This window comes from Saccopteryx leptura, chromosome 2 (genome assembly GCF_036850995.1).
Source record: "Saccopteryx leptura isolate mSacLep1 chromosome 2, mSacLep1_pri_phased_curated, whole genome shotgun sequence".
NCBI classification, from domain to species: Eukaryota; Metazoa; Chordata; class Mammalia; order Chiroptera; family Emballonuridae; genus Saccopteryx; species Saccopteryx leptura.
The window spans coordinates 332,342,889-332,370,502 of NC_089504.1; the positions used below are offsets into that span (position 1 = coordinate 332,342,889).

General features: G+C 49.5%; 1 protein-coding gene and 1 long non-coding RNA gene across 4 annotated transcripts in view; one reads left to right on the plus strand and one right to left on the minus strand.

Annotated features, from left to right (window-relative positions):
* Window positions 1–27,614, plus strand: part of RTN4RL1 (reticulon 4 receptor like 1) — a 78,467-nt gene that overhangs the window by 38,493 nt on the left and 12,360 nt on the right. The window lies entirely within an intron of this gene.
* LOC136393635 (uncharacterized) lies at window positions 1,774–4,082 on the minus strand. 3 transcript variants are annotated; one of them, XR_010749114.1, is made up of 3 exons: window positions 3,737–4,082; window positions 3,179–3,261; window positions 1,774–1,930 (listed from the first exon to the last, which is right to left on the minus strand). It is a non-coding gene; the product is annotated as an uncharacterized lncRNA (long non-coding RNA). The 3 variants fall into 3 exon arrangements; XR_010749115.1 differs by lacking the exon at window positions 3,737–4,082 and adding an exon at window positions 3,579–3,618; XR_010749113.1 differs by lacking the exon at window positions 3,737–4,082 and adding an exon at window positions 3,501–3,605.

Genomic DNA, 27,614 nt, shown 5'->3' on the forward strand with positions numbered 1-27,614 from the left:
TGGTGTTTGTGGCACTGCCCCTTCCCTTGGTTTCTGTTGAGATGAGCAGAACGTGATGCTTTCTTTGTGCAGGCCCAGGCTTTGGGCAGGTCCATCGAAAGAGGGAGGGTCAGGGACAGGGAAGCTGTGAGCTACCTCCATCCCTGCCTTAGTCATTCAACAAGTATTTGTTGGGCATCAGCCACATGCCAGGCACTGCACTGGACATATGATGGCAAGAAAGATGCTGCCATGAGCAAGAGGCTGACCACAGAATACCTGCATTTGAGTCTTGCTCTGTCACTTTCTACTTGTGAGTATTTTGGGAACCTCTGAACCTCTTTAAGTTTCAAGTTTGTCATCTAGAAAATGGATAATAACACCTGCCTTGCTGAAATGTTGGGAAAAATTAGGATTTCACACATGCGGGGCTGAGCACAGTGCCTGCCCTGTGGGCAGCACCTGTAAATTCTCACCTACTGTTATTATTTTAGAAGAGCCATTCTTTCCTGTCCAGGAGGTGGCACAGTGGATAGAGCATTGCCCTGGGACACAGAGGACCCAGGTTCAAAACGTGGGCTCATCTGGCTTTAGTGCAGGGTCTCTGGCTTATGCGTGGGATCATGGACATGACCCCATGGTCTCTGGTTTGAGTCCATAGGTCACTGACTTGAAGCCCAAGTTTGTTGGCTTGAACCCAAGGTCACTGGCTCTGCTGTAGCCCCTGGTCAAGGCACATATGAGAAAGCAATCAATAAACAACTAAGGTGCCACAGTGAAGACTTGATGCTTTTCATTTTGTTCCCTTCCTGTCTGTCTGTCTGTCTGTCTCTGTCTGTCTCTCTCTCTCTCTTGCTAAAAAAAAAAAAAAAAAGCCATTCCTGTGCACCTTGAAGTTTACACCCTTTCCTCTCCAGCTTCCCGGTGAGTCTCCTTTTCTGTCTGGTCCTAGTGCTTTCTGGGAGCACAGTGGTCAAGGCCGAGACACAGAGCTCCTGGGGCAATGCCTAGGACACCATCACAGCATCAGGCTGGAGGCAGGCCAAGATGAAAGGGACAGTGACTTGTGCCAGGCTGGTTCAGGGTGGGCAGATGAGGCAGCTGCCAGGATGAAGAAGGGACATCTCCTGTAGCACCTCAAACCCATTTCCCCAACGTCACTAGAGAGATAGCTGAGCAAGGGGGAAATACCAGGATGGAGTTAGCTTTGTTTCTAGGCCTCACAAAAGGCAGTTTCTGGCGGTGCTCTGGGAAGCTGCTGGCCTCTTGCTGCCCACTATGACCACAGCTGCTCGCCAGCAGGGTCACAGGGGGCTCATCGGAAACACTTTGTCCCATCAGTGCCTCCCTGCCCTTCTTTCCCAACGTGGCTCCCAAAAGCAGCCTGGAACCAGGGACAGGGGCCAGTCCTGTCCCCTAGGGAAACCCTGCTACGTTTCCGATAAGAACTTAAACAGATTGCTGAACAGCCCCATTAATCTTTTGTTTTTGTTTATTTTTATTTTTATTTTTTACTATAAAAGTAAAACATGGCATCTGTGGAAAATTTGAAAAATATAAAAAAACTATAAAGAAGCAAGTGGGGAGAGGAGCCCAAACACCAAAGCAGAGTCAAGCACAACTGTTTACATATTAATATGTTAGCTTTCACTGGAAGAAGCCTTTAAAAACCCCATGTAAACATTAATGTCAAAGACTGCCTGGGAGTCCATGGAATTAATCTTTACTTTTATTTATTTATCTATTTTTTATTCAGTGAGAGGACGGGAGGCAGAGATAAGCGACTCCCCCACATCCACCCCCACCGGGATCCACCTGGCAAACCCACTAAGGGGTGATGCTCTGCCCATCTGGGGTGTTGCTCTGTTGCTCAGCAACCAAGCTCCTCTTAGGCTTGAGGTGGAGGTCCTGGAGCTAGCCTCAGAGCCAGAGGCCAACAATAGAGCCATGCCTGCAGGAGTGGGGGTGGGGGGAGAGAGAGAGAGAGAGAGAGAGGAGTGAGAGGGAGAGAGAAGCAGATGGGTGTTTCTTCTGTGTACCCTGACCGAGAATTGAACCCGGGATATCCACATGCTCTACCATTGAGCCAACCAGGGAAAAATTAATCTTTTTAAGAAAGCACATTTGAGCCAAGTGGATTTGGAATACAGGGATTTGGAGGAACCCCCAGGCCTGAGAGTATGGGACGAATTCAGCTTCTGAAGCTCATAAAGGCTTCCCAGGAGCCTACCAGAGGCTGGATGGGGTTTGCCTCAGTCACAGAGATTTCCTGCTTCACATATGTCCCAGCAGGAGTGACAGGAATCGCAGGATCACTTTCACACTTGGCCTGCCTGCTTGACTACTTGCCTTGGAAGTGGAAGGCCGAGAAGGTAGAGGATGGAAGAAGGAGGTGTGGAGGAAGGAGGTGTACTGTCCAAAGAGAAGGGCTGCCCCATTGAACAAAAGGCTGGAATGGGCTGGCCTGCTTCCCTCTCCATATTTTTTTCCTGAAGGGTGTGTGTGTGTGTGTGTGTGTGTGTGTGTTTGGGGGGAATGCCCTGCCTTGCTGAATTGCATGTAAGTAACCACTGACCTGGGAAGGCAAGTCCTTAGTGCAGGCTGATGAGGACCACGTGGAAAATGCTACCTTAGAAGGAGAGAGAAAAGGCAGGGCCTGGCCAGGAGAGTGTGAACATTGATTGTCCCCACCAGCTGCTCCCTCACTCGTTTCTTTAGGATGGTTGTAAATGGTGCCAGTAGGCTACACCTTCTGCTGGCTGGGTCTGGCCACCACATGGGTAGCAGGGTACCCACCATCCTTCACTGCATCCCACCTCTAAGAGGCCATCTGTACAGGTTACTGGAAGGAGGGGTGGTTGGGACATGATATGCTCTGGGTGGGCATCTACTCAGCAATTCTGTGACTCTGTGACTTGTGCCTGGTGGAAATAGCAGGCCCTAATGGAACTATTTCTTTTTCTGAGATTAAGGACCAAAAATTTGCCAAGCACTGCACTAAATGTTCTATGTGTATTATGTAATTCCCACAGCAGCCCTATATAGTGGGTTCTGCCCCCCCCCCCCATTTTACAGATGTGAAAACTGAGGTTACTTGACTTGCTCAAAGTTACAGTCAGCCAGTCAGGGGCTGGAATTCAAATGCAGGCCTAATTCCAATCCAGCCCTCTCAGCCACTATTCCTGGCGGCAGAACCCACCTGAATGCTTCCACTTGGATGGCTATTGCAGGAGTCCACTGAATTCCTCCACTGAATGCTTCTCCGCTCCATTAGCACCATCTCTGGGGACAGAAGAAAGGGTATTTGTGTGCCAAAGGAGAGCCCAGATACCAGACAGAAGGTGCCACCCATCCCCATTCCTGAGTTTCTCTGAAATAATGGGTTTAGTCCGAAGTGATGGGGGAGCCTTATAAGAGGGTCGGGCTCTAGGACTTCGATTCCGAAGCCAATGACCCAACACCGGCTAAAGACAGCAGTGGAGGTAGAAGCACGAGTGCCAGCGCCTGGAAACCGCCCAAACCTCGACCCTCAGAGGCAAAGGTGGTTCCTCCCTCTCCGAGAGGGGCAGGAAGAGCAGCAGGAGGGTGGCGGGACGCACTAGCGGACGCGGGAAGCGGGGTGCGGGATGCAGGATGCGGTGCGGCTGCGGTTGCAGACCCGTCGCCTCCCGCCCCCCTCCCCGCCCCAGCGCCCACCTGGGCCTGCCCGGAGGGCCCTGGTTGGCTCCCTGGGAACGCCGTTCGCCCTATCACACACCTGCACGGTTGCCAGGCAACTGGGACCGAGTTGTAACACCTCGGCAGCGAGAGCCAGGATGGTGTTTATTTCCTAGCTGCTCCAAGCCTTTCCTTGAAGCCGTGGAAGGATTTAGTTTTCCTTCCCGGGCCGGTTTCCCCCTCCCCCAGCTCAGCCCCCGAGAGGAGCGGTCTCCGGCCAGACCGGCCTCAGGATCCGTGGTTCTCTCCGGGGGCCCCCAGCGAGGCAGGCAGCAGGGGGCCTGGCCAGCTCTTCTCAGCGTCCTCATTTTGGAAAACTCATCAGTGGAGCTGGGGACTAACGCCTGAGACAAGATGGTGGATCCAGGGAGAGCCCCGAAGGTTGGGAAGGACAGGCTCGAAGGTCGCTGGCCTCTGAACAACTTTGGAATGGCCATGGGGTGGGTGTGGGCAGTGGTGGGATTCAAATAATTTAACAACGGGTTCTCTGCCCTAATAACTGTTTTAAGTATAAAAAAGGATATACCAAAAGGTAATTTATTATTTCATGCACTTAATTCTTAAATAAGGACCATAAAAGAGGTACACAAAACTAAATTGTTATAAGATTTTAAAAATATTAATGAAAAGATATTTAATACATGACAAAAAACAATAAAATTGTTATTTAAGATATTTCCATTTTGCTTTTTAATTGGTGCCCTCACTTGCAATTTTTTCACCTATGGACACAATGAACATTATTATGGGTACTTAGAATACACTGTTCAGCAGATGAACGTTAAAAAAAGAGTAAGGAATGTATATTTGTGATGTCCACATTGGACAGCTGCCCAGCTGCCCACCTTAGAGAGAACCCTGATTAAAAGTGCCATTTTAACAATCGGTTAGTGCCTGACCAGGCAGTGGTGCAGTGGATAGAGTGTCAGACTGGGATATAGAGGACCCAGGTTCGAAACCCTGAGGCCACCGGTTTGAGTGTGGGATCATAGACATGACCTCATGGTTGCTGGCTTGAGTCCAAGATCACTGGCTCGCTGGAAGCAATCAATAAAAAACTAAGATGCCACAAGGAAGAATTGACGCTTCTCATCTCTCTCCCTTCCTGTCTTTCTCTCCCTATCTGTCTGTCCCTCTCTCTCTGTCACAAAAACCAAACAAACAACCAGTTTGCTGAACTCAACAAAAAAGGTATCAGTTCTATGGAACTAAATGCGAACCGACTCAATCCCCCCACTGATGTGGGGCACCATTTGGGCCTGGATTCTGGCTTTACGCACAGGTTATTACCTGGGTGTTTCCCAAACTTTGGTCTCTGCCTCATACCTTCCCAGTGTCTCACCCATGTGTGAGTCACTGTACTATTTTTTCACTTTTTCTTCTATTATATTGACCCACTTTAAGCTTAAATAAATGTATTTTAAAAGGAAAGTTGGTAACACTCCTGTAAATGGAGATTCAGTATCACTTGCCATAAATAGAAAGTAACTGCAGAAATAAATACAAAGAAACAAAATGTTATTATTAATACATTTTAGCCCATGGAGTCTGATCTGGGAGGGCATTATGATAACAAAATAACTGCTTATTAAGCACTCACTCTGTGCCAGGTGCTAGCTAAGCACTTTATGTAGATTGGCTCATTTGATCTGGTATTAATGTTCCCATTTCACAGATGGGAAAACTGAGGTTCAGAGAAGCTAGGGGCTTTGGCCAAGGCGCATATGCACACTAAATGATGCATCCCATCCAAAAGTTGAGCTTTCAGCTGTAAACTGTGCTGTTTCTCTGCATGGTGGCACCTCTGGCTCCGTGTTCTGGTTACTGGGTGGTGGCATTTTCCAGACTAAGGTGATGATTTGAGCCCTAGCTGCAGTGGTTTTTGCCTTCCTCCCAGGGAATATAACTTACCAGGTGCTCTTATATATAAACCACACATTCCCCCCTAAAGCCCTGTAAAGTGTCTCATTTCATAGCTCAAGGAGGCCAAGCCACCTGCCCAGAGTCACACTGTTGCTGTGTGCACGGTCTGTCCCACTGCAGTGTTGACTCTATCTTGTACCTCCTTGTAGCTCACTGAACCCCAGGGAGAAAGAGGAATTTTTAATTCTTAGCAGCCCTTACAGCAGAAGGAGCCTTCCCCCACTCACAGGGAATCAAATCTCCATCTGGGGAAGAGGACGTTTGTCAAAACCAGCCTTGGCTGTGGATCAACACCTCCTCAGAGCCAAGTCCCATCTCTGGAACTGTGTCCTTCTATGGATGGGTGAAGTACCCCAGGGCCAGCCCCCCGCCCCTGGCGCTTCCCACACTACAGGAGGATTCCACCGGTGGGCAGGAATGCTTGGCTTTCTTATTTTTTCTTTTTTTCCAGGGACAGAGAGAGAGGGATAGACAAGGACAGACAGACAGGAACGGAGAGAGATGAGAAGCATCAATCATCAGTTTTTGTTGCGACACCTTAGTTGTTCATTGATTGCTTTCTCATATGTGCCTTGACTGCGGGCCTTCAGCAGACTGAGTAAGCCCTTGCTCGGGCCAGCGACCTTGGGTCCAAGCTGGTGAGCTTTTGCTCAAACCAGATGAGCCCGTGCTCAAACTGGTGACCTCGGGGTCTCGAACCTGGTCCTCTGCCTCTCAGTTCGACGCTCTATCCGCTGCGCCACCGCCTGGTCAGGCTTCTTGGCTTTCTTATCTGCCTTTGTGGAATTATGGTCCCTCGTCCGCTATCTAAATGAGCGACTACATTTCTCACTCCAGAGCTGGCTTGCTCTTACCTGGAAGAGGAAGAACAAGGGAGCCGTTGGAGAGGGAAGAAAATCATATGTTATTTTTAAAAAGCATTTTGAGTGAATGCTGAATAGAGTTCAAGAAAATTGCCTTAAAGACTTGCTCTCTGTGGAGCTGGCATTGCTCATGGCTCCTAAGTATTTGGAAACTTAATTGCACATTTGTACGGGCTACTGTTTTTATTTCTTTCTGGTCTCAGAGGTGGGCTTTGAAGATTGTGCTCTCTCTGTAATTTCTTTTTAATCTCAAATAAATTTCGCACACCTGCAAGGTAGAACCACTTGAAAGAAACTGTGTCAGAATTGGCTCTCGGTTTAATAAATCTGCAAATGGAGCAGGGTTCGGTGAGATGATGTGGCATTAGCTCAGCCTGAGCCTCTTGCCACAGGGGTGCAGCCTAACCCTGCCACCCAAAGGGGCTGTGCTCTTTGCTGATGCTCTGAATTGCAGAGCCTTAGCTCGCTCCAAGCTGGAAGCCAGGTGGCATGAGGAAGGCCCAATTCTGTGTGGGTGTTTGGGGCCTCTTAGGCCAAGATGCTAATAAGAGCTTTTAAGTTAATTGTAGACCCATAATTCCCCTCTGCTGGCGATTTCCTCAAACCTCCCACCCCATATCTCAAAGAACCAGAAGGTCCATTTGGGGCTCAGAACTGTGTAGACCACAATGCTTGGAGTTGACAGGGATGCCAATACTCAGGGCTGTGGGGGGCCCCAGACTTAAGTGTAAACCCCTCTGGGACTCTGGCTTCCACCCATGGGAATATGGTCATGGAAGGGCTACATGCCTGCCTCCAAACCTGAGTTTGAATGCAGGCTCTGCCACTTTCAAGCTGGTGAAAGTGCTAGGGAAGTCTGCTTGTAATTCCCACCCCCTACTTTTGACACTGTGCCCAAAGGCTGACCTGGATGTCACACCTGTGGGCTCTTGCCCTTGGGCTTTGGGTTCTGCCAATGAGGGGCACTGGCACGTGATCAGGGGAGAGAGGAGAGTGATTGCTGGGTATACAGCTCCCTCCCTAAAGGCTGGTTTCATCCCTGACTGAGGTCTCAGCTCTTGTTTGGGGTCCTCTCCTCACAGCTTCTGTTAGGGTTCTGATTTCTCATCTCTTCCCTCCCCTTTCATGCTAAGGGCTGTTAGCATTGGTGGTTTCTTGCCTGTTCATTACTGTCCTTGTGCATTCTCTGGACCCTGCATACACCTTTGTCAATTGTCCTTAAATTACCTAATGACCCCTGACAGACAGCAGTCCTAAGTAAGTCTTTTACCTCTCAGAGCTTTGGTGCCCTCACCTTTAAAATGAATTTTACTATCGAGCAGTTTGCTTGGATGGTTGAAAGTGCGTGCAAAGTGCTTGACCCAGGGCCTGGAGGACAGTAACCTTAGCCTGCAGGGATAGAAATGGGGTTTTTTTGGGGGGGGGGAGGGGTGCTGGTCAACTCTGTCCTTGGGCCTAAGGCAGCCTTGCATCCTACTCTCTGCTTTCTGTCCATGAGCTAGGCACTGCTGACCGGGAATACCAGGAGAATAAAATCACGTGAGACTCAAGAAGTTCGTGTTTCTTTTGTCCTGTGAGATCCCAGAGAAGCTGCCCATCCCACTGATAGATGCACGTTCTTTTTCATCCTTATTGATTGTTATTGGGAAACAAAGCAACCACAGATTTCACACAACATTGTGTCCCCTGAGAATGCAAAAGAAACCAATGACAGGGGATATCCCAGCTGGAGCAGCCAAGGGGTGGGACCCTGGGCTTGATTGTGAAACCGCTTCAGCTGCTGCTTCTCTGCATAAAGCAGACACATCCAGCGCCAGCCCCTTTTAGGCCTGCTCTCCTCTGGAGTCTCATTTAGTTTTTTGGTTTGAAGGTCCAGGAACCAAAAGGATAACAGAGAAAATGGGCCTGGGGAAGAGTGTGAACCGTTAGTGTTTACTGTGAGTGTCTGTCTAGGAAGTTGAGAAGGACACAGGGTAGGGTCTCTGCTCCCAAGGGGATCACAGCTAAGTTGGGAAGTGATGAGAGCCCAAGTGAGAGAGGGATAAACAGACACTGGTCTGGGGCAGTCTGTCAGGAAAACTCCAGGGGGAAGCCTTGACCTTTGGGTGAAGACAGAGTAGAGAGGGCATTTCAGGAGGAGGACCTCAAGGTGAGAAGGGTCAGAGGTGGCCAGGCTGAAGGGGGTAATAGGTGTGGTCTGGGAATAGCCGGAAATCCAGGGGAAGAGCTTAGGGTGGCTCTTGCTTATTTGAAGTGTTGAAGCCAGGTAAGGTACTTAGATTCAGAAGCAGGACTTTGAAAGCCCTTATAGAATAAGTTCTTTTTTTTTTTTTTCATTGATTCTATAGAGAGAGGAAGAAAGAGATAGAAAGAGAAACATCAATTTGTTATTTCACTTATTTATGCATTTATGGGTTGATTCTTATATGGACCATGACCAGGGATTGAACCCACAACCTTGACATATTTGGATGATGCTCTAACCATTTGAGCTACCCGGCCAGGGCAAAGAGGGAATTCTTATGCTGAGGTTCACAGGCAAACTTCAGAGCATGCTGGAACCACCTGAAGTTGTATGGAGCAGTGGCTGGGAGAGAATGGGCTTTGCAGTCGGTCAGAACTGCCTACTCTGGATTCGAGAGCCACTTTCTAGTTATTCCTTAATCCTTTTGAGCCTCAGCCTTCTCATCTATAAAATAGAACTAAACGGCAGTGTTTACCTGCAGCGTGTTTTGGGGTAATACGTAGGCAGTGGGTTGCTGCACTGCACACAGTCCCTGGTAGCTGTCATTGAATTCTGCAGAATTGTGAGTGATTATACAGAGTCACACTTCTTTAGAGAGAGGGTCTCCTGTAGCTTTCATGAGATTCCCTAAGGGTCCCTGATTCAAAAAATGTTAAGCACCACTCGCTGCTTGAGAGGTTTAAAAATAGAGATGTGTTAAGCAGCAGAGAGCGGTGTTTATGTGAAAAAAAACATGGTGGTGTGGACCTGGGGGCAGGGAAGCCAGCATGGAACCTTTCTCTCCATCTGTTTGACCCACCATCCTTTCATTCATTCACTGGCTCATCAAGCATGCTGAGCACTGGCTCAGCCAGGCCCCTGCTAGTGGCTGAGGACCCAGAGACCAAGCCTAGTGTCAGTGGGAAGGAAGATGTGCACAGCCAGTCTTCAGAGATGGCCTGCAAGCCTCCTGCTCTCCTGCCCTTGTGAGCTTCCCTCCCACATGGAATCGGGCTGGCCACGTTGATTAACTCAGAGAGATTGAGCAGAAGTGAGGCTGTGCCGGTTCCAGTCCCAAGCCTGAAGGAAGCCAGCAGGCTCACTTTTGTGGTATTGGGAGAACTGAGACATTATGTAAGAAGTCTGGCTAGTCCTGGCTGGGAAGCTCAGATGGTTAGAGTGTTGTCCTGATATGCCAAGGTTGGGGGTTCGATCCCCACCACATATATAAGCATCAACCAATAAATGTATGGATAAGTGGAACAAGTCAATCTCTCTCTTTCCCTTCCTCTCTCTCTCTCTAAAAAAAAAAAACAAAAAACAAAAATTAAAAAATTTTTTTTAAAAGATGGATCCGATACCTTGCTAGACAGATCATATCAGAGTCCCATAGAGACTGAGACAGGCTCAGGCCTTCCAGCGTCTTAGTTCAGATGACCCCGGCACCTGCCACGGTCTGGCTGGAACCACAGGAGAAACCCCAAATGAGAACAACAGAAGAACCACCCTGTGGAACCCATTGGTCCACTGAGCCATGAGGGTATGAAATGGTTTTGACTTAAGCCCTCAAGTTTAGAATGGCTGTTACCAGTGTGGAAAGAAATGGAGACGAACTAAATGAGAACAGGTAAAAGCTATTCAGAGCTTGCTGTTCCGATGGAATCAGCCATTGTCACTTACATTTGGCAGGGGCTCAAAGGCAGGTGGAGGAGTGGGCACATCTAATAGTAGAAAAAAGGATGTTCAGGGAATACGGGGGAGGGCGGGTGCAATCGGGGCAACACTAGAATCTATGTAAACACAATAAATTAAATTTTAAAAAAAAAGAAAGAAAAAAGGAAAGGCTCCCTGATTGGAGTCTGCTGGCAGGGGGAAGCCGGAGGCTGGCTAACTAGGAAGGGAGGGAGGGAGTCCTCTGCGATCAGTTAGGGGTGCATTTTTGTTTTGTTCTGGTTGGTACTAAGTTGGAAGTGGGAACAAAATTTAGGGAAGCTAATTAAGTCCTGAACATTTGGGGCTGATTGTGACAGGGTTACTATTTGGCATCTTGGACTATTTGCTAGAGATGTGCTCTGATTTCCTACAAGGAGCAGGCTGGCTTCTTTTGTTGGTTATTGTAGATAATGGGATGGTTTCTTGGGCTGGTTAACACAGAATAGGGTGTCAGAGTTCTATTTTTATATGTGGTCTGGAATTGTTGTATCTATCATGTAACAATAGAAACCTACATGCAAACTGATAGTTATGATTCCATGTTGAATGAACAGAGTGGTCTAGGTAAGTCCAAAGTGGGGAGGATCCTTCTCTAGCCTTTGCCAAGTTTGAAGAACATGCGAGAAGTAGCAAGTAGATGAAGGAAGGTGGAGTATCCCAGGTGGAGGGGACAGCATGACCCTGGGGCCCCAGGACGGAAGAGAATAAGGCATGTATGAGAGACTGCAACAGGCTGACCTGGCTGGACTCGTGACAGGTGGTGAGTGTTGGCTTAGGACCCAGGGTACTAGACAGAGTCAGATGTCCTCCCAAAAGAAGGATCACAGACACCTGAAGTGATATAATCAAAGCTGAGTTTAACAAAAACTCCTCAGCCCTGGCTGGTTTGCTCAGTGGATAGAGCATTGGCCCAGCATATGGATGGATGTCCTGGGTTCGATTCCTGGTTAGGGCACACAAGAGAAGCTACCATCTGCCTCTCACCCCCTCCCTCTTTCCCTTCTCTCCCTCTTCCTCTCCTGCAGCCAGTGGCTTGATTGGTTTGAGCATTGGCCCAGTCACTGAGGATAACTCAGTTGGCCTGAGCATGTCAGCCTCAGGTGCTAAAAATAGCTTGGTTGATTTGAGTATTGGTCCAAGATGGGGTTGCCAGGTGGACCCCTGTTGGGGAGCATGCAGGAATCTGTCTCTTTATTTCTCCTCCTCTCACTTAAAAAAAGAAAAAGAAAAAAGAACTCTTCAGATGGAGAAGATGAGGAGTGGGGGGCAAGGGTGAGCACAGGATTGCTGAGGAGGCAGCTGTAGCATCGATGGAGAGTTCCAGAGGCAGAAAGTATAGGACCTGTGAATTGGACTCCAGAGGAGAGAAGGCAGAGCCCAGGTTTTCTGCAGGCCGAGGAAGTGACCCAGGAAGAGGGGAGCAGGTTTGGAGGGGGATGGTGGTTTTGGGGATGTTGAGTGGGAAGAGTCTGGGAATCCCAGGGAACACATGCAGGGAGTCACTAGAGATTTGGATTTGGAGCTGGGAGGGCACTAGGAGGAGGATCAGTATGCCTGGTTCATGGTGGCCCCCAAGGACTGTGGGTAGAAGGACAAGAGGTAGAGGTGTCTGTGAGAAGCTGAAGAGGAATGTAAAGTAGACCCACAGTGGAGTCCATCCAGGAGGGAGTTGTGTCAGGGAAATTGAGGGAGGAAATTTCAAGGGATGCCCTGCCCCTAGGAGCAGTTGAGTCATTAATGACTGGAAACTGTTGGATTTGGACCCATGCAAGGAGTTTGCACATGAGAAAGGGGTGGAATTCCAGGTGCAGGGGCTTGAGGAGTTGAGAGAAGGGAGAAGAAGTGGGCCTGCTGCATGGAGACAGGCCTTCAAGCAGTTTGCCTATGAGGGAGGAAAGAGGTGGTAGCTGCAGGGAGGTTGTGGTAGGTGAGATTTGTTCTTCAATGGGAGACTTGACTGGCAGAGAGGGAGCAGTCGATAGTATGGGCGGGGAACTGGAGATGCTGGAGACAGACTGAGACGACACAGCAGACAAGGGAGGCAACTGTCAGAAACCTTGGCCTTGGGTGGAATCAGGCTGTAGGTAGAGCTATTTTGGCTCACACGGTGTGTGTGGGGTTTCGTTGTCTTTTTTTAATTTGCTATCAACTAATTGCATATAAAAATCCTGATTCCCAGTCTTTGGCAAAATCTAAATATCTGCTAACCCAGGGTCCTCCTCTGTGCAGAGCAGCAGTGGCTGGAGCCTGGGGCCTTCAGGACTGATGGGCCTGACTTCCAGGACACCACCTGCCCCACCCTACCTTCCCATCTCACCCATTCCTGTTTCCCACTTGGTCCCTATAGGCATCTGAATTGAAACTCCGGGGTAAGGAACAGTGAGAGGGCAGGACCAGAGCCAGCCTCAGGCCGAAGGCTTTGAGAGGATGCTGAGAGGTGAAGAATTAGGCCTGGAGACCAACCATAGGGCTTTTAGGAAGGAGGGGAATGGCCATTGAGGGGGATTGGAGAGGAAGCTCTAAAGTAACACAAAGAATAATGCTGGGGCAGCCACAGTGCTGAGACCAGCTTCGATTGTGAGCCAGGGACCTGCGGCCGCACCCATACCAGTGGGTGGACAGAACAGGGATTGGAGGGACAGGAGGGGGCAAAGGAGTCTGCTCTGTCTTCCAGGAGCTTCTAAACTCAACTCAGTGTCCCTTGACTCCGTTAGTGGGTGTGTACAGTCTGTGAGACTTGGAGCCAGCCAGACAGAGGCCCCGAAGACAGAGCCTGCCCTCCTCCATCCCAGGGACTCTCCCAAGCTGGGAACATGCAAAGAAGCTCCAGGGATGAAATCCTTCTAGGGGGTCCCTGTGTGAAGGTGACAGGCTCCTGAGACTCTGGCTCCTGTTCCTTGGGGCAGGCCATCCGGAAGCACACTTTCTTGCACACTGCTCCCCCAAGTCCTCCCTCTGAAGCCTCCTCTATCTGCCCCTCTGGCCTCGGGGCTAGTTCTCAGTCACCGGAATGGGGCTTGCTCCAGACAGGGGTGTGGGAGAGTCCTCAAATGGCACAACAGCTCTCCAAGCACACCTCAGGATTAACACTTCCCACACTCACCGTGAACCTTCTCCTCTCTGTCTCACCGGGAGTCTGTGCAGCTTGGACACATGTCACTGTATCAGTAGAGCTGGAATGTAATTAGGCAATGTTGGGGAAAATTCCACCTGTCACCTGGGACTGCTGGAATAATGAGCCATCACGAGGACTGAGGAGGCTGGTGAGGGCTGCTGACCTGAGCGGAAGGCTCCGGTCATTCATTAGTTCTGGAGGAGCCCTGATTTGTTCCTCGTCGTAGCTGCATCAGCAAGCTGGCCCTGTCCTGCAGCAGGAAGTGGGAGCTTTAACGGAGAGTCTGAAAGGATGATCTGGGCTTTGAAGCAGGAGAGTGAACAAGTTATCCCTTTCTGGGGTGGGGAGAAGACAGAAGCCACAGTCCTCTATGGTGACATGTGTCCCTTGAGGCCTGAACACACAGAGTGGCCGGGCCTTTACCAGGAGAGCCACTGGGAGAGGCCCCAGGCCAGCTCTACCCTGAGCAGCCTTGAGGGTCAGCCAGATGCACTCAGAAGTGCTCCCAACCCGCCCTCCTCCTCCACGGTAAACACGCTGTTTACTGTTCAGGGTGCTCCGGGGAGGTATAGGAGAAGACGAGTGGCCCCAGCCCGGCCTGCCCAGCAGTCCCATGACAGCCTCCTCCCTCTTCAGGCTCCTGGCTTGTCCCCGTGTGGTTCCACCCGTGGCTCCCTGCTTCAGGGATGGCATGTTAACCTGGGAAGCCTCCTACTACCTTTACCCCCTTCCCGTTCCCAGGCAGAAGCCTCCAATCAGCTCCTTCAGCCCCATTCCGGTCATCCTTCCACCAGCCACTCAGACCCTTCTCCTAATGGAACCTCGTCAGTTCCTTGGCACAAGAGCCCACACCCCAAAAAGGCACCTTGCTTTCTTTGGGCCCCCCATCTCTCTCTCTCTCCCTGTCTTGCCTCTTTCTTGTCTTCCTTTATTTCTTCTTCCTCTCCTCTTTCCTTTCTCAGGTCTGTCGCATTTCGGGTTGGGCATCTGCTGCAACGGCCTTCTCATACAGTTCTGTTTGCTCTCTACTCAGAACTGCCTCCTGGGCTCTCAAATTCCTGGGTACACCCCGGCCACTGGCCCTCTTCCTTGGAGGCCACAGCTGTCTGTGGGCCTGCCACCGCTATGAAAGCCCTCTAAGGCAGCCACCAGGGCTGTCCTGCCACAGCAGTGTCCTCAGTGCCCATGCTGCACCTGGCACCAGGTAGGTGCTCCAGCTGTGCAGTGCTGGAGCAGTGAATGACAGCAAAGCCTCCCCTGCTTCCGCTCCTGCCCTGCCCCTTTCTGGGAGCTGTCTGCAGGACCTTTCAGGGCACATCCTTGGTACCACTGGTCTTCCAGCTGCACTCACGCAGGAGAGCCCTTTGAGGGATGTGGAGATGTTTCCTCTAAGCAACAAGACCCTGCGGACATCCCTGCTTTGCCCTCTTTCTGTTGTTTTTCTGCCCAAAGGGCAAGAACCCATGTGCCCACCTGGAGCCTGTGTCCATCATTCCAGACCAGTTCTGTCCAGTAGAAGTGTGAGCTGTATGTACTTAAAAAAAAAATTTTTTTTTAAGTGAGAGGAGGGGAGATAGTGAGACCGACTCCTGCATGCGGCCGGACTGGGATCCATCCAGCAACCTGTCTGGGGCCGATGTCAAATCAACTGAGCTATCCTCAGCACCTGAGGCCAATGCTTGAACCAGTTGAGCCACTGCCTGCAGGAAGGGAAGAGGGAGAGAAGGGGGAGAGGGAAAGGAAGAGAAGCAGATGGTCACTTCTCCTGTGTGCCCTGACTGGGAATCGAACCTGGGATGTCCTTATGCCGGGCTGATGCTCTATCCACTGTGCAAACTGGCCAGGGCCTACTTTAAATTTTCTAATAACCATGCTAAAAAAATTAAAAGTTACAGATGAAATTATTTTAAAATATTTTTATTTAACCTGATATATTCAAAATTTATCATTTCAACACGTAATCAGTATGACAAGCATTCTCTTTCATACTAAGTCTTTGAGATAACCACATTTCAAGTGTTCAGAAGCCGTAATGGGTTGTGGCTACCACACTGGATGGCGCAGCTCTAGACCACACCCTCAGTATTTGAGGTCTCAGACTTCTTTGCTCAAATGGTCCTGCTGGCTTTCAAGGTCTCTTCCTCATTAGGATTCCTAAGGTCCAATTGTACCCGAAAGTTGAGAGGTGGGAATGGCCAAGAGCCAGACTTACCTCCGAGAAGGGAACAAATTCCCCACACATTTGTTTTCCTTCCTAACTCAAAATCTACTCTGATCTGGAGGCAGAGGTGATGGAACCTATGAGCACTGAGAGACAGCAGGCTGGGCACAGCTCAGGAGCAGCAGGGGGCCCTTGGGATGGTAGGAGTCTGGGATCCCACAGAGCAGCCTAGATAGGCCAGGCTGGAAGAGCGGAGAGAGGGTGGGAACAGGTCCACAGACAGGTTAATGGTTCCTGCCTTGCACACAATTGAGTTTGCCCTCCTGAGCCTCCCAGCTTTGGGGAAAGGCCTCTCCTCCTGGAAGCTGAGCTGACTCCCAGAGCCACAGGGCCTGGGTCAGCCAGGACTGATTCAATCAGGAGAAATGAAGGACACAGGGCTCACAGGCAGCCTGGTGCCCAGAGGGGCCGGTGGCTCAGCTCAGAAAGGTAAGGCCAAGGAGGGGGGTGGGGGGCACAAGTCTATCCTAGCTCTGCCCCCTCCTGAGAGCCCCACCCCTGCACTCAAAACACAATGGACAATTATCTGTAATGTACATCATCATCCCCACCCACTGTCCCATCTCTCTTAAAGGTGGTTGCAGGATGACAAAATTAGAAAACTTGGAACCAGTCTGTTTTCCTTTGTGTCTGTGGGGTGGGTATCCAGCTCACTCTAATACCAGGGTTGCGGATGTGGGGGATGGGGGTAGAAACACATAAAAAGACTATTCTTTTTTTCCTCTCAGTACTTAACATCTTATATCAAACCCAGACATATCCTGTGTTTCTTCTCCATGAACGTCTGGGGAAACAATTAGCGGACAATTTGCAAACTAGAGAAGACAGCCTAGGAGGCTTGTCCTCTCATGCCTCCAGGCCTCTGGCCATGCACTTCCTGCCACCTGGAGTGCCCCCACCTTTTCCCTGTAGAATGCCAGGGGTGCTCCCATTCACTCTTGGAGGCTGCCTTCCCTTGGTGACTCCGAGGGAAGCACGGCTTGCTTCCTCCCTCACTCCCGTTTCCATAGCGCTGTGGTTGGCTCCATCACAGAGTGCACTTGCTCATTCAATCTGCGAATAATTGTTGAGCGCCTCCCAGGTGCCTGGCACTGTCCTGGGGGCTGGGGACATCACAGGGAACTGAGCAGACAAGGGAAAAACGATAAACATGTAAACAAATAATTAAACAAGATACACTCAGGGAGTGTTATGTGCTAACGGGGAAATAGAGCAGGGTACTTAAGTAATCAAGAGTGACTGGGGTGGATGGGTGGGGCTTCCGCTTTAGGCAGAGAGGTGGTGCTCCAGCTGAGGCCTGAACACTAAGGAGGAGGTGGTCCTACGAGGGCCTGGGGCAGAGTGCTCCAGTCAGTGCAAACATATTGTATCATTCCATTTGTGTGAAATATCTAGACTAGGCAAATCCGCAGAGACAGAAAGCAGATTAATGATTGCCAGGGGCTGGGCTGGGGTGGGGGAAGAATACTGAGTGACTGCTAATGGCTACGGGGTTTTCCTTTGGGGTGATGAAAATGTTCTAGGACTAGATAGTGGTGATGGTTGCACAACATTGTGAATGTACTAAATGCCACTGAATTGAATGTTTAAAATGCTTAAAATGGTACCTTTTATGTTATGTGTATTTTATTGTAAAACAGAAAACGCAAGGCAGGAATGAGCTTGCCGTGGTCTAAGAGAAAAGCTGAAGCGGCAGCTGATGGAGAGAATGGTCAAGAACGGGGTTGGAGAGGTGGTGGGGCTGGTTATGGGGACATTGGGGGTTGCCAAGGAATTTGCATTGTGTTCTGATGCCATGGGGAAGCCACTAGAAGGTTTCAAGCAGGAAAGCAACACGATAGCACTTACTGTTTTTGAAGGTCCTTGCAGCTGTGGTGTGGGCACAGGTAGTGATGACAGGTTGTGGGCAGTGGGGATGGAGTGATATGGACAGATTTAGGATCTGTTTTGAAGGTATAATTATGGGACTTGATGGATTAAAGGAAATGAAGGAAGGAAAAGGAGGAGTGGAGAATGCTGTATACATTTTCAGCTTGAGCGACCAAAGAGATGCAGTCAGTTACTGAGATGGGGAAGTCTGTGTGGGAATCACCTTTGGGACACATTGAGTTTGAGCTGCTTATTAGATAGTCACACCGCAATGTCAGGTGGACAGTTGGGTGGGCTGGTCTGGAGTTTAAGACTGAGAAACACATCTGATGCGCCTCCCTGCCCGGTGGAGATAGTATTTAAAACGTAGGCTGGGTGAGCTGCGCTGGGGAGGGGAGTGGCTATGAAAGAGAGAAGGTCCAGGGGCTGAGCCCTGGGGAATCAGGCCTTAGACATCAAGCAGAGGAAGACTCTCAGAAAGGCAGGGGAAGCACAGAAGAGCCCTGCCTGGGAAGGGAAAAAAGTGTTTCCAGAACGGAGGGCTAACTGTGTCCAGTGCTGCTAAGAGTGAGTAGATGAGGACAAAGAAGTCACTGTTAGATTTATTTTTATTTTTATTTTATTTTATTTTATTTTATTTTATTTTATTTTTTTTTAATGTTGACCTGTAGTCATCAATCTTGGTGAATTCACTTTTTTTTTTTTTTTTTTCTTCTTCCATTTTTCTGAAGCTGGAAACAGGGAGAGACAGTCAGACAGACTCCCGCATGCGCCCGACCGGGATCCACCCGGCACGCCCACCAGGGGGCGACGCTCTGCCCACCAGGGGGCGATGCTCTGCCCATCCTGGGCGTCGCCATATTGCGACCAGAGCCACTCTAGCACCTGGGGCAGAGGCCACAGAGCCATCCCCAGCGCCCGGGCCATCTTTGCTCCAATGGAGCCTCGGCTGCGGGAGGGGAAGAGAGAGACAGAGAGGAAAGCGCGGCGGAGGGGTGGAGAAGCAAATGGGCGCTTCTCCTGTGTGCCCTGGCCGGGAATCGAACCCGGGTCCTCCGCACGCTAGGCCGACGCTCTACCGCTGAGCCAACCGGCCAGGGCCTATTTTATTTTATTTTATTTTATTTTATTTTCATTTTTCTGAAGCTGGAAACAGGGAGAGACAGTCTGACAGACTCCCGCATGCGCCCGACCGGGATCCACCCGGCACGCCCACCAGGGGCGATGCTCTGCCCACCAGGGGGCGATGCTCTGCCCATCCTGGGCGTCGCCATGTTGCGACCAGAGCCACTCTAGCGCCTGGGGCAGAGGCCACAGAGCCATCCCCAGCGCCCGGGCCATCTTTGCTCCAATGGAGCCTTGGCTGCGGGAGGGGAAGAGAGAGACAGAGAGGAAAGCGCGGCGGAGGGGTGGAGAAGCAAATGGGCGCTTCTCCTGTGTGCCCTGGTCGGGAATCGATCCCGGGTCCTCCGCACGCTAGGCCGACGCTCTACCACTGAGCCAACCGGCCAGGGCGTCACTGTTAGATTTAACAGTATGATTAGAGGTCAGCCTCTCTGTGAGTCTAGCACCCAGCACATAGTAGGTGCTTAGGGAAAAGGCTGGTGGACTTGAAATCATCGTGTTCTGCACAGTGTGATATAGACTGGCCAGAGCACAGGGGTTTGAGCTAGAAACTGGGTATCAAAGGGAAGTTGCTGAGGGGCTTGGGGTCCCGAAGAGCGTTTGTTGGAGGGAGACTGGGAGAGGCTGGGGGAGGCTGGGAAGCCCAGGATTCTAGTTCGCCCACTGGCCCATTTGGAGAGGTTCTTCCCTCCGCTTCTTTCCCCTTCTTCCTCTCAGGAGGTGATTCATATTTCAATGTATTCCAGCTGAAAAGGATCAGATTTTGAGCAGGTGGTAAGTCAGTACATGGAAATTTGATATATTTTGACTAATGCAGTTTGAAATTTGAAAACTGCAGACAATCTTATTCAAGATCCATTTTTATACCAACTCATTACTGGGGGAAAAAGACAAGATTTCAGGTTTCTGGGGGAGGACATGTGAACCCAGGCCTGTCACCACCAAGCCCCACTGAGCAGCTTGACCTAGCCACCGGCCTGTGTGCCGCCCGCTGCCCTTCTCAGCCGCCCAGCGTTTCTGCCGGAGAAGCTTTCTTTAGCAAGCTCTTTCAAGTATCCCCCTGGGGTTACTAGTCCAATTTAATCTGACCTTCAGCCCCACCTCTGTCGCACCAACTCCAGCAAACCCCTGGGACTGGCACTTAAGACAAGTTTTGTGGTACAGACAATGGTATTACACAGAATTTCCACTTCCTTCCCCATCTGCCTTGTCCATTTCCCCAGCCTCAGGAGTGTGAGGCACAAGAGGAGGAAAAAAATAATGGAGACAGGGAGGAATGGCGTTGTTGGCAGCAAAGGGAGTGAGGAAACAGTTCACGGGCAGCAGAGAAGCCACCTGTTGGGATGCTGGAGGCAAGAGACTGGAAGAGGGACTTTGAGGGGCAGTGGCCTTAAAGGAGAGAGAGCTCTCCTCTTGTTGTTGGATGCCAGATCCGTGTTGGTTTTAATCCTGGCTCCACCATCTTGGGCAAATCACTACACTCTGTGAAGTCTTACTTTCCTCAACTACAAAATGGGGATGTGATTTTTTTGGGAACATTCAATGAGTGGTATGAATGTGCCCCCCCCCCCCCCCCCCCACGCCATAGGTAGGTCTAGCTCACAGGAGGGATTTGACACGTTGGTCTCCTTTGCTTCTCCACCCCAAAGACTTCCTCTTCATTTGAGGCACATAGCTCTTGGTCCTGGGTATCTTGCGGTCTAGCTGGGAAGGCAAACAGAGACAGGGTTGAGCCTCTGAAAGCCCCCACAGGTGGAGATGTTCTGGGTGTTGAACTTAAGGCTTGATAGACTGAACTTTCTAGAAGGTGACTTGTCATTTTGCCTCAAGAGAAGTTTTAATCAGTGAATCTCTGGTACAGGGAAAAAGAAATTGACAAAACTTTATGCATAAAGACATTAATTCCAACATCATTTAGTTTTACTTTAACTGACTCTTAAAAGAATTGATAGATACATTCACGTGGTAATAAATCAAAAGTTCCGGGCCCTGGCTGGTTGGCTCAGTGGATAGAGCGTCGGGCTGGCATATGGATGTCCACAGTTCAATTCCCGGTCAGGGTACACAGAAGTGACCATCTGCTTCTTTCCCTCTTCTCTTCCTCTGCCCCTTTGGCAGCCACTGGCTCTATTGGTTCGAGGGTTGGCCCAGGCACTGAGGATAGCTCAGTTGGTCTGAGTATCAGCCTCAGGTGCTTAAAATAGCTCAGTTGATTCGAACATCAGCCCAAGACAGGGGTTGCCAGATGGATCCTGGTCAGGGTACATGTGGGAGTCTGTCTCACTGTCTCCCCTCCTCCTCTCAAAAAAAAAAGTTTCTGAGAGCCCTACTGTGAGTCCCAGAGCTTCTAGTAGCTCTCCCAGGAGGCAACCAATATTACCAATTTTTCTATGCTAATTTAGAACAATGAAAAATGAGAAATACCCTGGCCAGTTAGCTCAATCAGTTGTATTCGGGTGTCATCCCCAATACACCCAGGTTGTGGGTTTAGTACCCAGTCAGGTCACATACAAGAATCAACCAATGAATGAATAAATAAGTGGAACAACAAATTGATGTTTCTCTCACTCACTTTCTCTCTTGCTCTTTCAAATCAATACATAAAAAATGAGAAACAATCTAAATGTTTCACAGATAAATTATGGTCTGTCCATAATACTGTCCATAGGTATATACTTTGCAGTCTCTAAAGATCATGCCTGTTACCACACAGTTCTTTTGTTATTTAACTGTGTGTTGCCTCTGGCCTCAGGCCCTCAGCATATGCTGTTCCCTCTGCCTGGAATCCCCATCTGCCCCAATGGAGTCCTCAATTTTCATACTCCCAGCCTTCCCACCCCCTCTAGCCAGAAGAGCCCTCTAGTTCTCACAGCTACCTGGATCTCTCCCTTTACTCTTCCTTATGGGGTGCAATTTAGGATGTGGCTGTTTGGTGAGTGTGTTTCCTCATCAGACTGTACTCTCCTGGAGGATGGGGTCACTCCGCCTGCTGGGCCCCCCTGGCTGCCTCAGCGCAGAGAGCTGCCGAATGAATGAATGAATGGTCTGAGTTAAGCAGAAAACACAAACTACAGAGCTGTATATATCGCATGATCCCAATTTTATTGCTTCAAATAAAATTTTTATTTAGATTTTATGTATCTCTACATAAGTAAAGGAAGTATTAAAAGAAAGCACAGCAAGGCACTGTTGCTGGTTGTCAGGGGTAATGGGATTCTGGTGATTTTTCTTCCTTTATACTTCTGTACTTTTTACATTTTTCACAATTGGCAAGTATTATTTTAAAATTAAAATAAACCATTAAGCCTGACCAGGCGGTGGCGCAGTGGATAGAGCGTCTGACTGGGATGCGGAGGACCCAGGTTTGAGACCCCGAGGTCGCCAGCTTGAGCGTGAGCTCATCTGGCTTGAGCAAAAGCTCACCAGCTTGAACCCAAGGTCTCTGGCTAGAGCAAGGGGTTACTTGGTCTGCTGAAGGCCCATGGTCAAGGCACATATGAGAAAGCAATCAATGAACAATTAAGGTGTCGCAACGAAAAACTAATGATTGATGCTTCTCATCTCTCTATTCCTGTCTGTCCCTATCTATCCCTCTCTCTGACTCTCTCTTTGTCTCTGTAAAAAACAAACAAAAAACCATGAAGAGTAAATTTAAAGAAAACAAACTTGTGGGGGAAAGAGGGTTTGGGCACCACACAGGCGAGCTTGTGCTGCTACCTGGGCCCCCACCCCTTGGCTCGGGGCCAGAGGCTGGCATGTGCTGGTGGCTGGTCAGAGGTGGCCCCTGGAGGAAGCGCAGGGCTCAGGCCAGCAGGGAGGAGGAAGCCGGTCAAGGCCTGGGACCTAGATCCTCAGCTCTCTCTGCAGGTGTTTTAGTTAGGACACTTTAGGCTGTAAGAAATTGAAAACCCTACTCAAAATGGCTAAAACAAGAAGAGGACTTATTACATAATATCCCAAGAACTTGGTAGATCCCAGGATTCATTGGCTCAATAATGTCATTTACACGTTTTTCTTTTACACGATTTATTTCTTGTATTACATAGTAAATGCATACATCAACATGTATGTATAAGGCATAAAGAATAAGAAAATTAACATCCCTGAGTCCCCTGCTCAGTTTAAGACAAAGAACACCAGACATTTATTCTCTGCAGAGGGCTCAAAAAAGGAAGGGCTGGGAGGTAAGGCCTAAAATGCCTGGTAAATTCATTTATCCTCTTAGACATGAGATACCTACTCTGGGGTCCTCTGTTGGCTAAAACTTGTTGTATATCTGCATTTACCCACAAGAAGGCCACCTCGGCTAACTAAAGCTCTTGTTTTCATTGCTTTTGGCTAGAATTACATTAGCTAAATTATTTTTTTTAAATACTTTATTGATTTTACAGAGACAGGAGAGAAAGGGGAGCATGGAATGGGAAGTAACAACTCATAGTTGCTTCATGCTAGTTGTTCATTGCTTGCTTATTGTATGTGCCTTGACCAGGGAAGTCCAGGGTTTCGAACCGGCAACATTCCAGGCCGAAGGTTTATCCACTGTGCCACCACAGGCCAGGCCGTTAGCTAAATTATTTATTTATTCATTCATTCATTCATTCATTCACCAGACATGCATGGGTGAGCTCTATGTACCAGGCACCACTGGACACCCCAGCAGTTCTGCACCTCTGGTGGCGGAGACAGATGACTTTGAGTGGTGAATATTTTGAGAGGAGAGAGCGCTGAGGAGGGTGAAGGTTCTAGTACAGAAGGAAGGGTCTAGAGAGTCTTCCTGGAGCAGGTTCTGTCTGAGCCAAGTCATGCAGTTACCATCTAACGTCAGCTAGATTTCTTTGATTGTAAGCAAGGAGAAATCTAGTCTGGCTGATTAAACAAAGGAGTACATCATTGGAAGGTGTTTTAGTTAGGACACTTTAGGCTGTAAGAAATTGAAAACCCTACTCAAAATGGCTAAAACAAGAAGAGGACTTATTACATAATATCCCAAGAACTTGGTAGATCCCAGGATTCATTGGCTCAATAATGTCATTATGGACCCGTTCTCTCCATCTTTTTGCTCTGCAGTCCTTGCCAAGCTGCTCTTGGCCTTTAGGTCACTCCCCTCATGGTCAAACAATGGTGCCTCAGCAGACTTTGTGTCTCATTGGTCGGAATGGAGTCACAGGCTCCTGTCTAAACTAACCACCAGTAATAGAATAAAGACCCACTCTCTGGGTTGGGGAGGAGCCTAGCTCCTCTAGAGCACATGGCTGCCTGTTAGATGAAGAAAATTTGGGTTCTAAAAGTCAAGAAGAAGGGTGTTGAGTGGACCTCTGCAGAGAGAAAATGTGACCCAAAAGAGAAGCTGAACAGTCTAACCCCGGGGAGGGCAGAAACCAAGGTGGCTTTGTAGGTCTTGATGGGAACAACTACTGGGGCAGTGTCCTTAGAAGAGGCGACAGGGGTGAGATATTTCCAGTTGAGCCACTCTGCTTCAAGTTCAGGTTCACATTCTCAGAGGAGTATCTCACTGGCTGAGTCTAGCCACTGATTGATAGACCTGCTTCCTGAATCACCTGCGGGATGTGTGTGTGTGTTGGGGGTGTTGCTTCCCTTTCGGGAATTTGGGGAGCTGCTCCCTCAAGAAGGCAAGGAAAGGGGAGGGGGAAGCCCTGAGACAAGATGAGTAGGGGAGAGCAGAATGGGGGGAGCAGGACCAGACCATGGATGGACTTGTAAGCCATCCTCAGCTGGAGGGACCTCACATCAGTGAGGACTCTTTTTTTTTTTTTTTTTTTTTGTATTTTTCTGAAGCTGGAAATGGGGAGAGACAGTCAGACAGACTCCCGCATGCTCCCGACCGGGATCCACCAACACGCCCACCAGGGGTGATGCTCTGCCCCTCCGGGGCGTCACTCTGCCGTGACCAGAGCCACTCTAGCGCCTGGGACAGAGGCCAAGGAGCCATCCCCAGCGCCCGGGCATCTTTGCTCCAATGGAGCCTTGGATGCGGGAGGGGAAGAGAGAGACAGAGAGGAAGGAGGGGGGGTGGAGAAGCAAATGGGCGCTTCTCCTATGTGCCCTGGCCGGAAATCGAACCCGGGTCCCCCACACGCCAGGCCGACACTCTACCGCTGAGCCAACCGGCCAGGGCCTGAGGACTCTTTTTTGCAAACGACACAAGCTTTGACTAATTGAAACAAAAAGATTTATTTAAAGGATATTGGATAGCCTGATCAGGTGGTGGTGTAATGGATACAGCGTCAATCTGGGACGCTGAGGACCCAGGTTCATAACTCTGAGGTTGCCGGTTGAGTGAGGGCTCATCTGGCTAGAGCACAGGGCCGCCGGTTTGAGCGTGGTATCATAGACATGACCCCATGGTCACTGGGTTAAACCCAAAGGTCGCTGGCTTGAAACCCAAAGATCACTAGCTTGGGCTTCTCATCTCTTTCCCTTCCTGTCTGTCTGTCTCTGTCTCTGTCTCTTGCTTAAAAAAAAAGGGGGGGGGATATTGGGTAATTCACAAACTCTCCAGAAGATTGGGGGCCTCCCAGGCAGGAGCAATTGTCCCAAATGAAGGCAAAGATACCTCCAAGCTCCCACCACAGCCACTACCCCTGCTCTGCCACTGCCACCGTCCTTGCAAGCATGGATCCTGCTTGGTCTCTGCTTATTTGCATTATTGACTCTCAGTTCTGGGTCTGAGTCCAGGTCAAGGGTCTTGCTCCAAATGAGAGGGCTTGACCTTTTTAGGTTCTATAGGGAGGGAAGGGCTCATTTACATAAACTGAGAGAGCTCTCACAATACAGGAAGAGGCGTTAGTGGCTGGGTAGTAAAAAAATAAAAATAAATAAAAAACCCACTATGCTGAAGGCATTTGGGAAAGACTGTCAGCTTGTGGAAGCCAGAAACTGGGTCTTTTGTCCCCAGAGCCCTCTTGGCATGGTACCTGGCCCAGAGAAGGGGTGGAGTAAATACTTGCTGAGCTAATGCTCTGTCAGCAGAGAAGTGACATGAGCAGACTTAATTGGAGGGGCCAGATAGCCCCAACCATCGAGCAAGAGGGAAGGGGAACTTGGGCAGAGGCTGGGGCGGTGGGTGTTTGCAAACACCTCCTACTTCCTTGTCCCCACAAACCCCCGCTGTGACAGGGGAGCTCGATTTCCCAGCACAGGGAATGCCTGTTTCACTCTGTTCTTCCTCCACGAACTCCCAGCCTCTTCCCTACCTTCACTCTCAGCTGATGACACCTTCTGACTTCATGGAGGAAATAGGAGCTCTTGGAGGTCGCTCCATCATCTCATCTGCATGTACAAATTCCCGCCCGTGACAGGGCAGGTGTTCCTTCGGAGCCCTTGGTCTTGGTGTCCTGGCCCTCTCATTCCTACTGCATCAGCCCCCCCCCCCCCCTTCTGCTCCTGAATCATGCTCATGAGCATGCAAATGGGCTCTCATTTCTTCCATCGTAAAACAAAACAAAATAAAAACCTCCCCGGACCCTCTGCCCCTCTAGGTCCTCTTCTGTTTCTCTGCCTCCTTCCCAGCAAAACTTGTGCTCACAAACACTGGTCCCTGATGCCAGTGGGAGTCTTCTTCCCCATCCCAGACAGGTTGGGCATGTGACTGATTTTGCCCAGTGAAACACGAGGAGGAATGGCGAGTATCACTTGAAACCAAAGCTGTGAAAGCCAGGAAGTAGTTAGCAAGGTTCCGTTTCCTCTGCCAGGAGAACAAGCAGAGCCTCACCTGTCCTCCCTGAGCGAGGAACCAGCCTTTGTTTTAGCCACTGAGATTCTGGGGTCGCTTGTTACGTCAGCACACCCTAGCCTGTCCTAACTGATGACAGTGCTGTTTCCCCTTCCTCGTATGCCGTTCCCTTTATTTTACATTTAAAAATTTTTTATTTTTTAATTATAGTTGACACACAATATTATATTAGTTTTGGGTGTACAACATAGTGATTAAACATTTATGTAACTTATAAAATGATAACCTCGGTAAGTCTAGTACCCACTTGGCACCGTACACCGTTATTACAATATTACTGACTATATTCTCTATGCTGCACTTGACATCCCATGCCTGTTTTTAGAACTGGCAATTCAAACTTCTTAATCCTTTTCACCTTTTTCAGCCATCCCCCAACCTCCCTCCTCCCATCTGGCGATCATCAATTTGTTCTCTGTATCTATGAGTTTGTTTCTGTTGTGTTTGTTCATTTACTTTGTTTTTTAGATTCAACATATGAGTGAAACCATATGGTACTTGTCATTCTCTAGCTGACTTATTTCACTTAGTATAATACCCTCTCCCATTCACTCTTCATCCCATTTGGTATGCCTTCTGCTCCCACCTGTCTACCAGAAATGAACTTGCCGGCCTCACTAATTACCTCCATGATGCAAATCAACTGGACACTTCTCTGTCCCCACATAAACCCTCCTTAGCAGCCCTCCTCATGGCCAATCCCTCCTTCCTTCTTGAAGCACTCTTAGCTTTAGTCACATCACACTTCCTGGCTTTCCTCTGACCTCATTGGCCAGCCCTTCAGAATGTTGTGCCAGAAACCTCAATCCTGTATCTTCTTTCTTGACTCTCCACGGATTGAAATACCATCTCTACACGCATGACTGCCCAGTGTGTGGCTTGCCTCTGGGCTCTGGTTTTATACACCTTGCTGCCACCAAGTAAATATCCTTATAAGGCTTCCCAGGGCTTTGGCCGCTTGGCTCAGTGGCTAGAGCATCGGCCTGGCATGTAGATGTCCTGGGTTTGATTCCCGGTCAGGGTGCACAAAAGAAGCGAGCATCTGTTTCTTTCCCTCTCCCTCTCCCCTTCTCTTCCTCTTTCTCTTCCAAAGCCAGTGGCTCTATTGGTTT